Source organism: Haliotis asinina, chromosome 9, assembly GCF_037392515.1.
Source record: "Haliotis asinina isolate JCU_RB_2024 chromosome 9, JCU_Hal_asi_v2, whole genome shotgun sequence".
Classification (NCBI taxonomy): Eukaryota; Metazoa; Mollusca; class Gastropoda; order Lepetellida; family Haliotidae; genus Haliotis; species Haliotis asinina.
Genome location: NC_090288.1, coordinates 32,737,054 through 32,749,875, shown reverse-complemented (window position 1 = coordinate 32,749,875; position 12,822 = coordinate 32,737,054). Strand labels below are relative to the sequence as shown.

The 12,822-nt window shown below is 38.1% G+C and overlaps 1 protein-coding gene across 1 annotated transcript in view; it reads right to left on the bottom strand.

Annotated features, from left to right (window-relative positions):
• The window catches only part of LOC137295934 (leucine-rich repeat serine/threonine-protein kinase 2-like), a 187,241-nt gene that overhangs the window by 60,828 nt on the left and 113,591 nt on the right, over positions 1–12,822 (bottom strand). The window lies entirely within an intron of this gene.

Here is a 12,822-nt window from a genome sequence, read left to right as displayed (position 1 = left end):
CCTCTGACAATTTGACTGTCAGACTGTTTTGAGGGAGCAGAAATGTCAATACCAGCTATCTGTCAATGGCCATGTATTTGTTGATATCCCGAACACCTCTGACAATTTGACTGTCAGATTGTGTCCAGGGAGCAGAAATGTCAATACCAGCTATCTGTCAATGGCCATGTATTTGTTGATATCCCGAACACCTCTGACAATTTGACTGTCAGATTGTGTCCAATGAGCAGAAATGTCAATACCAGCTATCTGTCAATGGCCATGTATTTGTTGATATCCCGAACACCTCTGACAATTTGACTGTCGGACGGTGTCCAGGGAGCAGAAATGTCAATACCGGCTCTCTGTCAATGGCCATGTATTTGTTGATATCCCGAACACCTCTGACAATTTGACTGTCAGACTGTTTTGAGGGAGCAGAAATGTCAATACCAGCTATCTGTCAATGGCCATGTATTTGTTGATATCCCGAACACCTCTGACAATTTGACTGTCAGACTGTTTTGAGGGAGCAGAAATGTCAATACCAGCTATCTGTCAATGGCCATATATTTGTTGATATCCCGAACACCTCTGACAATTTGACTGTCAGACTGTGTCGAGGGAGCAGAAATGTCAATACCAGCTATCTGTCAATGGCCATGTATTTGTTGATATTCCGAACACCTCTGACAATTTGACTGTCAGATTGTGTCCAATGAGCAGAAATGTCAATACCAGCTATCTGTCAATGGCCATGTATTTGTTGATATCCCGAACACCTCTGACAATTTGACTGTCGGACGGTGTCCAGGGAGCAGAAATGTCAATACCAGCTATCTGTCAATGACCATGTATTTGTTGATATCCCGAACACCTCTGACAATTTGACTGTCGGACGGTGTCCAGGGAGCAGAAATGTCAATACCAGCTATCTGTCAATGGCCATGTATTTGTTGATATCCCGAACACCTCTGACAATTTGACTGTCAGAGTGTCGAGGGAGCAGAAATGTCAATACCAGCAATCTGTCAAATGACCATGTATTTGTTGAGATCCAAAGCACCCCTGATAACATGAGTGTCAGAAAATTTGTTTACAAGGTAACTCAACAAAACAGGTGAGAAAATGGATTGGAGTTTGGATGCACTTTTGTAACTGAACCCATTATAGTTTTTTCACTAGTTTTGGTAAAATTTACATGAAATTGGGTGTTGCAGACGTTAGTTTAGGCTTCCATGTTATAAAACATTTGAGTATTGTTATAACAAGTTAATGACATTGTTCTAGCATGTACCTGATACTGTTATATCAAGGTATCATTGTCATATCATGGTATTTTATGTTGGATTTATCAAGATGTCAACACCGTTGTCATGTAATTGCACTACAAGATTTACTACTTACATAATTTCAGTTTCAAATTTCAAATGGAGCTTACTTTCCATGATCTTCAGCACCTATGGTTGTCATCATATAGCTGTGTACATATCTTCAGATGTTACATATAAATATTAATGCTGTTTACTGTCAGGAATTAACATAACGGGCATATGGGTAGGGTAATAGGAGATCTGGTACCTGGATAGAAAATTTGGACTCATCCCAAACCTACTGGAAAATATACAATACTGTACATTGTTCATGTATTACATACTCTTCAAAGAAAATAGGGGATAATGAACGATCAATTTGGATAGGAAGTGTAAACGTTAACACACGTTTCAAGGAGGGACATCTTATGAGCGCACCACCATTTCCCTCTATTACCACCCCTCAACACAACGCATGATATGCACGTGCACAACACAGTAGCCCCATACACATGCATGGCATAATTTTGACACTCATCTTGCATCACACATTTGTTAGTGTTTGTTTCTAGTTGTTTGTTAGAAAATGAAAATCATATACATGCAAATTACATGCCATACACCAATCATCTTTCAAAAACGACAACATTCCAAATAACTATGGTTGTAAGGATGTGCAAATGGTGACGCACTCTCAAAACATTCAATAATATCATATCAACATTGACTGACTCAATAAATCTCCTAAATACTTTTAACTATAAATAATAAAAAAAAAATATCTCCTACCTTTTTTGAAGAGTATATTAACATATTGATATACCAGATTTGCTTACAATTTGAATCAGGAACTTAGAAGAAAGAATTGATTGAAGTTTGGATGTGTTTTTAAGTCAACCCACAATAATTTTTTCTTTGGTCTTGGTATACAACTGACATGGCATTTTGTCTTGTCGATCCTTACAATCTATATCCTTTGAATTGGCAATTACATGTGTCATGAATTGCAGCACCATGTTGCATCAAGTTATATTAGTGTTATAGGAAGGTAATCGTGTTGGATTTATCAAAATGTCAACACTGGTGTCACACAACCAACATACATAAGTTGCATACATCTGTAATACATCTGTAACTGTTTTGAAATCTTCAGATGTTATGTGATTATATTAATGTTGTGATTACTCATTTGTGATTACTGATTTGATTTTCAATTTAAAACAAATGACTAGAAACAAACACTAACAAATGTGTGATGCAAGATGAGTGTCAAAATTAATGTTCTAAGTAATTTCTCAACCTTCTTGAAAAAACGTCCATCATCAGCTGAGCGCTTGTAAGCAGCATGCTGTGACAACTCTGACATCAAATGACATTTCTGGATATCTATCTTGATTACAATGTTGTAAACTTTGGCATGGACACTTATCAATAAGTTTCTGATCATTCTTCACAAAATCAGAAGCATCTGCGATATGGATTATGTGCATTTTGAAGAAACTTTTGTTGTCTATTTTAATACATTTACAATTGACCCGACCCATTTATTGGCCAGATTCAGCTTGGGACAGTGTGAGCATGATTTGAGTCAATCCGCTGGACAATACTCGTATGTCTCAGACAATGAACAGGCTCCAGTCTAACTGAATAGAGAGGCTAGCAGGATTTACACCTCAAGAGTATCCCATAGAGATCAAGCATCCCTTTCTACTCCAAGGAAGTTGCTGCTGCCAGGAAACATCGCAGAAAGACTGAGGAGAATTGGCGAAAGTCTAAACTGGAAGTCGACAGACAGATCTATAGGTCAGCACGGAACTCAACAACCATGATGATTCGAAAAGCCAAGGCAGATTATTGTCTGTCTCAAGTGAAGGAGTCCTATGTGAAGGCACTCTATGACTTCATGTCATCCCTTCTGGGGAAGAAGCACTCTATTCTTCCACACATGTCAGATATATCAGCTCTTACAGAAGAATTCTGTAATCACGTTTCAAACAAGATTACCAAGATCTGCCTGGACTTAGATGGAACTGTTCCAGCCTCCATTCCACAACTCTCACATTCCTCCTACCAGGCTCAGTCTTTCCGTTGGTTATGTCCCATCTTCTTTAAAAAGTGCTTCAGTGAAACCTATACTGAAGAAGAATGGGCTAAATACCGAAGATCTAGCTAATTACAGACCCGTATCTAAACTTTCCTATGTGACGAAGCTCTTGGAAAAGGCTGTGAAGACTTGTCTTGTGACACATCTCAGTGACAATGGTCTTTGTGATCCTTTTCAGTCTGCTTATTGACCAAATCATAGCACGGAAACAGCACTGATCAGTGTTATGGATACTCTAATTGAAGCAGCAGACTCAGGGCAAGTTAGCATGCTTGTTCTTCTCGACTTGTCTGCCGCCTTCGACACTTTAGACCACAACAAGCTCATTGCGTGTTTACAGGACCGTTTTGGTCTATGTGTTCCACAAGGGTCAGTCCTAGGACCCTTGGTGTTTACTCTTTACATGTGTAGCCTTGGTGAGCTGATCAACCAGCATTCTGTAAACCACCACTGCTGTGACACTCAGCTTCAGAGATCATTTTTTCCTAATCAGTCAAAAACTCAGATAGCTCATGTTTCACAGTGCATTTCTGATGTGAAATCCTGGATGTCAATCAATAACCTAAAATTGAATAACAACAAAACTGATATCTTGCTGACAGGGTGAACCATGAATCGGTCCAGGGTTAAAGTGGACTCGATCAAGATTGGTAATTCCGTGCTACCTTTCAGTAAAACAGTACAAAATCTTGGGGTCATCCTGGACTCAAACCTTTCTAATGGAGGACCATGTAAATACCGTATGTCACATATGCTACTTCCACATGAGGAACATTGCCAACATCCATCACCTGTTGACATGTGATGCGTTATGCCATTTGGCCAGATCCATTATCCTCTCATGGCTGGATTATTATAACAGTCAACTGGGTAATGTACGTCAGGATCTTGTCACCAAATTACAACGCGTTCAGAATGCAGCTGCACGTACCATCACCAGAAGTGGGAAGTGGTCACACATCACACCAGTCCTTTTCAAACTACACTAGCTGTCGATCAAAGCAAGGATTGAATATATGATCCTGTGCATCACATACCGTTGCATAAATCGTTCGCCTCCATCCTACTTGTCCAACTTAGTGAAAGAGTGTGTTCCATCTCGCTGTCTCAGATCAGCCAACAACTCACTGCTCAAAATTCCCACTGCAAAACTGAAAACCTTTGGACATAGACACTTCTCGTTCACATCCGTCTTTCTCTGGAATGATCTACCCGTCTTTCGTAAAAACACTGTCTACCTTCCCATCAAAGTCGAAAATTTTCCTCTTCCAAAAATATTACCCTGATGTCTAGACCAGCTGTCTTATCAAAAGCGCTGGGAGCAATCACTTGGTGTTTGGACACTGTGTGCTATAAAAGACAACTTATTATTTTTATTATTATTATTATTATTATTACTTAACATTCTGGCATACCTGGGGATGTTAAAAATATGGACTTTGTAAAGAAACTAGATCTTTTTGCATCTATTGGGAGTGAAACTGCAACCAAATTTTGGAAATTCAACCTAAATAAAATTGGATTTGAAGGATATCTTTTCGTGACATCACAAATTTCTTTGATAATTTGACTGTAACTATTTTGATGCCCATACCATGAAGTGCCAAATGTAAGCTGACCTGTGTTTTGAAACTGTAATGCTCGTAGGAATTGTTTTTCCTTGTTAAAGAACTTTCATTCAGGACGAGGGGATTGATCGCGTAAGCTTATGCCCCTAAATGTTGTGTTATTCACAATAAAGAAGGTGACAAACATAAATTTTGCTTTTCTTATGCACTCCACTTCTAAATACCCTTCACTGATTTGAAGAGGGGGATTGCTATTAGGCAACAGATACTGTTGTGAATATATTTGTAGTCAAGAACAGACGAGACGAGACATTTATATAGACGAGACATTTGGCAGTGACAGAATGATGAATGATTGTATTTCAATTTTGCATTACCTTTATCAATAAATCTCAGTTACATGATACCTGCTATGTAACTTATTTATGAGTACATAAATTTTTTGCATGTATTGTAGGATCCAGTCACTTCTCAGTCAAAACACATGATGACAGCTATAAATGGAGAAATGGCACCCTGATCCATGGTGTCTTAAACAACATCAGGTAACAGAACTATATGGCTTCAATTCCACATCCTGTCACCAAACTGTGATGACATTGAGTGCCCACTAAAACCTCCTTACATACTGATGGTTTGGTGATTACTTGGGCATGTTCTTACGAGAGTGTGTTTTCTATTATTTGTACTATTATTGGGTCACATTATGTTTAGAGTTTTGAGTGACAGTTATTATGGGTCACACTTTATATCATGGTAAGCATGCCTTTTAAGGTAGTGCTTTAGAGTTGCCTCCGATTAGGCGCTCTTCTGCAAATGAGTATGCATTTTTGTCTGTTGGTAAACAGTCCAATCGCGAAGCTTTGACAAAAGAACACACACACACACACACACACACACACACACACACACACACACACACACACACACACACACACACACACACACACACACACACACACACACACACACACACACACACACACACACACACACACACACACACACACACACACACACACACACACACACTTACACTCAGAGTAGTACAGGAGTTGTGTCATTATTCGGCCTATCTCCATCTGTCTGCCTCTTCATCAAGCCTGACCTACATGCAAGAATGCTCGCTGTGAAAGATTTAGTAGAACTGTTTCTCACTGAAAACCAAGACTTTGGTGAGTTGATATTATATTTGTGATGTACTACTTTAGATTTAACTCGGTTGCATTGTAATAGAAACTTCTATTGTGAGTCTTTGTATCTAGCTCTTGTCTGCTGAATACATTTTATTGAATATTTTAGATTTGTCTGTGTTATATTTTGCTGGTTCTGAGGGGATTTCTTATACCTTTTGTCACGGCAAATTTTTAACTATAACAATGTCAACACACAGAGAGCTGTAAATGAATCTCAGTTGGAGTCTTGTTCCATGCTGCAATAAGTAGATTTACAGCCATATATGGACTAAGCTTAATTGAGTCTTGGACAGACAATCCAGTGATGGATACTGTGAGAATTAGGACATGGAATGTCATGTCATGCTATCAATCATAGAGTAAGTGAGTTTAGTTTTACGCCACACTCAGCAATATTCCAGCTATATGGCGTCAGTCTGTAGATAATTAAGGCTGGACCTGACAATTCAGTGATCAACAGCATCAGCACTGATCTGCGGAATTGGGAACCGATATTTCCTGAAAGATATTTCCTAAGTGCACTTAACATGCACTCCAGTGTCTATTGAGGCAGTAAATCATTTGTAAAAAGCAAATAAACTATGATGTTGGGAAAAGAAACATAAACTTTAACTCATTTGACTTAATGTTCGTACAAGGTCTCACATAGAAGTACTGAACACCTCATAGTTATGATCCTAGGATAAACTCTGTCCTAAACTGAAACATGATTGGAGGCAAACAATGGAAAAGATAAAAACATTCCTTAAAAGCATGTGCCTGATATGTATAAACAGTTTTACAGCATCAATATTTTAACCATGATGTGTACAGCATACACTCACTCAGTTTCCATAATTATCCTGTTTGTAGTATTTACTCATATTAGGGCTGTTTTGGCGGTTCACCAAAAAGGTCTCATTGAGACAACATTGCGACATGGCTTGGTATGAGATGCGTGCCAGGTAATTAGCATTGGTCAGTGACGTGTGAGCCTTGTTTAAAGACTATAGTCTGTATCTACAACGCGACACAATTATGTTACTTGCATAACATGATTACAACAGAACATGATATCATGAATTACATTAAACATACAGCATACATGAATATAAACATCCATACAGTAAAAGTAAGCAAAGAGCCAGATAAAAACTTATAACTGATTAAATCTTCTTGAATTAGTAATAAAATTATGTACTGATTTGATAATATCATGTTTTATAGATCTGGGTAATTCAAGGTTACCATACAGAGCATCGTTTATGTTAACCTATATCCATGTCTGCAATACAATGGATCGTTTCTTATAGCATCAGACGTATAAAGCATCTAAGGAAAAGTGTCCTTGAAGGCAGTAGCCCAAGTACATAATGGGTTATCTTACTCTATGGGCATTTGAAGCACTGAACTTTAATCAGAGTCTGTCGGATGGTTTCCGATCCGATGTCAACCCAAAATGAATTCAAAGTATTGCAATATGATGCAATCCTATTCCTGAATTCACTTGGAGATTGTATTATGTCTCGATCGGTGGTCTTCAAGCAAAGAATTCCTAAGTTTAATAGTACTGGGTGAGAACTAATATCACTTACTGAGCATGTCCTGAAATTCATATCATTATCAATACCAAATCAATGTATCTCACCATGATACAAATATTGCTAATGTCATTAACTGAGCATTTCCTCAAATCCTCCAAAAATATACCATACCAATGTACATGTATCTCACTTTAATCTAAATTGCACGAATCTCACTAATTGATCATTTTGTTGAAACAAATTCATGGCTCACCAAGTGTTATCAACTAACTAAGTGATATCTAAACACTAACCCCAGTCAACCTAATCCCACTCAGGCTAAGTGAGAGACAAGTTTTGACAGAATCTGGGACACCCTTTCATCATCAACCTGAGTCCATTTCCTGTTAATTCCGACCACACCTATAATCAACATGTGACTGTATACATTCCATTACATTGTGTTTATTTATGATGATAATCACATTTGAGAATAATGAATCATTACGTTTAGGTCAGATTTAGGACTATGAATGTTCAAGTATATAAGAGAGAGGTTTTGTGTCACATTATTTCACGTTTATAGCAAGTGACAGCCAAATACAATCACATACCGCCATTATCAGTACAAATATACACACATTCTGAATAGCAAGCACACATGTGTAGCTCACCTGGTTAAAGACATCCCATCTCTGCTTATGTCTAAAGCATCAGCAGTAAAAACCCACAGCAAAACAGCTTCACAAATATTAACTATCTAGTTTCCATTCAAAATCAAGAGTGTACAAGCTTGTTCAAACATTCAGTTTTGTCTACACACAAAACCTGATGAAGAATGAATGAAACAGACATAGAGAATTCAGTTTGTATAAGACCCAAAGGCAATGTGCAATCTTGTGATCTGTTTGCAGCACAAAGTTTAGAGGAACAGGTGAGCTAACAACTGAGATGACAATGCTTATATATTGGTACATTAAGCTTGTTCAAACATTCTATACTAGTCTCTATATAAGGTGAAAAATCCAGGCTTTTCAGCAGTTGTAAACACAATCTCATGGTTCTGTGTAGTTGATTTTACTGGAGAAATACCCACAGTAGGAATATATAACAAACAACTTAGTGTTCAGTCACAAACACAGAGAAGTTGAAGACAGTGACTCTTGCATCTTTGTCACCTAATTACTGATGACATGACAGCTGAGTGTCTGAAGGAAGGAGGACACCATGATCTATGTCCACACTCTTAGTTATTGGCCCTGTCACACACGGAGATAGATCATTCTGCAAAGCAGGAAGTGTGTTGTGGAGTAACCTTCTAGCTTACTCATGTGACAATGTCAACATCACAAGTCAAGTTTCAGATCTGAACTGAAAACCTTCATGTTCCAGACAGCATATGACTAAACTCCTTTAAGTAGTTCGCTGGATTAAGGGGCTATAGAAATGCCTAATTTATCTTCAAAATAATTGTAACTAAGTGTTCGAAAACAAAGCCAGTTGAAAGTGACAATGTATTTCCATCTGTCCTGGATATTTCTCACAAATCTCGTGGCTTGTCTACAGCTGAGGGAGACATGGACTGAAATACGGAATTCCATCAACTACACAAGAGCTAAAGATCCTCCATTTCCTTCGGGACATTCAAAGATAAATGTTACGATCACCTTTGCACCTGTGGCTATATTGGACCTTGATTCTGTGGAACAGTTTCTAACACTCTTTGCCCTTATTACACTTAAATGGACTGATCCGAGTCTGTCCTGGGACAAGTCACTCTATAATGGTAGCATTGATATTGAGCCTCATCAAGTATGGCTACCACAGGTTAATCTAATGAATGCTGACAGTGAAACATTTCTTCTAACATCTAGACAATTCATAATGAACTTACAACATGATGGAAGTCTTTTTGCTGAGATGTATGACAAGTTCAAGATTATTTGTGTGACTGATGCCTATCAGTTTCCTTTTGATGAACAGAAATGTCAACTTTACTTTGATTCATATCGTGGTTATATCAAACTAAATGAAATCCCAGTACCAAGTACTCAATACATGTCATTTCTAAAGAATGATTCTGAATGGACTGTGATACAATTGACAAGTGGAGCTAAATTCTTTAAGGGACATCCTTTCCAATCAGTGACCTTGACCCTGAAGAGACAAAGTCTCTTTTATGTGTTAAGCATCATTATTCCAATGGCCTTGACCTCCATCATGAATGCTTTTGTCTTCATCCTTCCTGCTGATTCCGGAGAGAAAGTATCCTTTCTGGTTTCCATCTTTGTGTCACATGCAGTGTTTCTCAACTTTGTCTACGACATCATGCCAAGGACATCCACCAGAGTTCCAAAGATCATGATCTATCTCATCTGTATCCTCCTTCAAAGCTTCCTGGCACTCCTGGCTGTCATAACAACCCTCAGAGTCAGGAACAACAAAGTCCAGGGAGATCACAAGAGAGTTTCAACTGTGGCAGACAAGAAAGAGGGTGATAACTCTACAGGGATGTCCAAGATGAAGGACAGACTCCACAACTTGAATTCTCAGAAGTTGGATAATATCCTCTGTGTGGTATTTCTATCAGTAGCCAGCATCAACACTGTTGTTATTGTAATCTAACTCACATCTATGTACAACATAACAGCTGTTGGAAAGTTGTTTATCTATGCTTTGCACCAGTTTTTCTCATGGAAAAATATTTTTATATCTTCAGATATATCACTGATATGCCTAGAGATGTGTTCCACTTTCAGGTTTGGCAGTTGGTGATGTGGTGATGATGTGGTGATGATGTGGTGATGATGTTCTTGAGTGTCATCCAGGGTGCAGAACTAAATACTCAGCTCTCTTTCAATGACCATGGATTTGATGACACCTCTGACAATATGACTGTCTGAACATATGGTAACACTTCATTAATTGATGGAAGTTTGGATGTGTTGTCAACTCAGCCAGTTACAGAATCTTTTGTGATGACATTTACAGTGTTCCCAGAAATTATTGAGAAAATCTTTGTTTTTTTCTAATGATGCTAAGATTGGAAAAAGGGCTGTCACTATGCACTAAGCATACTAAATAAGGGAGACAACTCTTGAAGGCTTAGAAGGCAGCTCATTACGTCAAGAGTTATCTCCCTTGTCTGAGCAGACGGCTTCCTGTGTTGACATGGCAGAATTTACAGCAAGAGAGAAAAGAAAGCTTATTCTAGATGATTTTGAAAGGGGTGAGGCTGATGCTAAAGTGTTAGCTTGTAGACATGGTATTCCTCTGTCTACAGTATACAGAACTTTGAAGAATATTCAAACAGGAACCGGGATAGAGCACAAAGCAGGGGCAGGTTGGCCTAGGAAATTCAGTGTTGTGGATCGCCGAAGACTTGGGCAGATTGTGAGTAGGGGCAAATTGAAAAGTGTTGAGAACATCAGAAATGAAATGATTAGCAGAGGAAGTCCTCAGGTATGCAATAAAACAGTTAGGCAGGAATTACAGAGACTTAATTCGGTGAAAAAACGTGGAATTCCCTCGCCGTTGATGAAAGATGCACAAAAGGAAAAACGTTTAAACTGGTGTCGGGCTCTTGAAAATCAAGATTGGGATAATGTTTTCTTTTCGGATGAAAGTTCTGTTTGGCTTTTCCCTAATTGTGTGAAAATTTGGACCAAAGATACTGTCAAACCTATCTACCAGCGACCAAAACATAGCCCGAAGTTTCACATGTGGGGTGGCATATCGGCTCGCGGAGTGACGCCATTGTGTGTTTTCACGGGAAACTTGACAAAAGAAAGATGCGTTGACATTCTAAATGGTCACCTTCTTCCGACAGCACAAACATTGTATGAAGATGATTGGATTTTCCAGCATGATAATGACCCAAAACACACTGCGCGCTACACAAAACAGTGGTTGTCGGGCGAAAATGTTCAAGTTTTAGACTGGCCCAGTTACAGCCCAGACCTAAACCCAATTGAGAATGTGTGGGGAGTCATGAAGGACAGAATAAACCAAAAGGGACTGAGAAATATTGAAGATATGAAGGCCGAGGTGGTCCAATATTGGGATACCCTGTCACACGATTACCTACAAACTTTGATGGGTAGTGTGCCTAGGCGTATTCAGGCATGCATTGCTGAGCGAGGAGGTCTAACAAAGTACTAAAACAAGACTGAGACTGTAAAAGGATGATGTTTTAACATGTTTATGTAAGTAAAATGCCAGAAGTTAATAAACGTATTGAGTTACATGACGCAACATGATTCTCAATAATTTCTGGGAATACTATATATATTGTTACTGACATTGTTCAAGCAAGTTTTTTTTTTTTTTTTCATATCAAGTGTCACAGGAAGAGTCACTTTCACTTACAAATGTAAATACTTTTGGTTTCAATGTGCAAGTGATCATTTTACATAATTTCAGTTAGAAATGAAGCTATATTTGCTTAGTTATCTTTAGCACATATTTCCTTCATTCAGTAACTGTTTTGGCATCATCAGTTGTCATATTTTAACGTCATGTTTATTGATTTAGTTAATTTACTGATATATCCAGTATGTTCAGAGATTTCAAGAAATGGAGCTTGCAGTTAGAGCTGTCTTCAGCTGATAGCTATTTAACTGGATCTGGAAGACATTTTTTCCTGACATCACAAACCGGCGATGCCTGTATCATGAAATGATAATTCATACCTTTTTCAAAAGAATGTCTGTGGGATAAGTTTTACTGGTTTACAGGAATCTTTGTCTAAGCTATTACTGATACATCTATATTTATATCTTCTTAATATTTGAATGCCAATGTATTGCCTGCACTGGTTATAATTAATAATGAATTTTGGTGTAAATTATCCTTTCATGTGTACTGCATGGTTACAATTAATAATGAATTTTGGTGTGGATTATCCTTTCATTTGTACTGGTTACAATTAACAATGAATTTTGGTGTGGATTATCATTTCATGACACCTGTGTGGAATCACATTACATTAGTGCCAGCTTGATACATAACACTGGAGACATGAACAGATATTGTCCGACAATTGGCAATGACAAAATTCTGGACCGTAGTGTGTGCACTTACATAAATCACAGTAACTGCTACTAACTGCTCATGTCAGTTATTTTTTCCACTGTAATGTCTGTTGTCATTGTAAGCCTG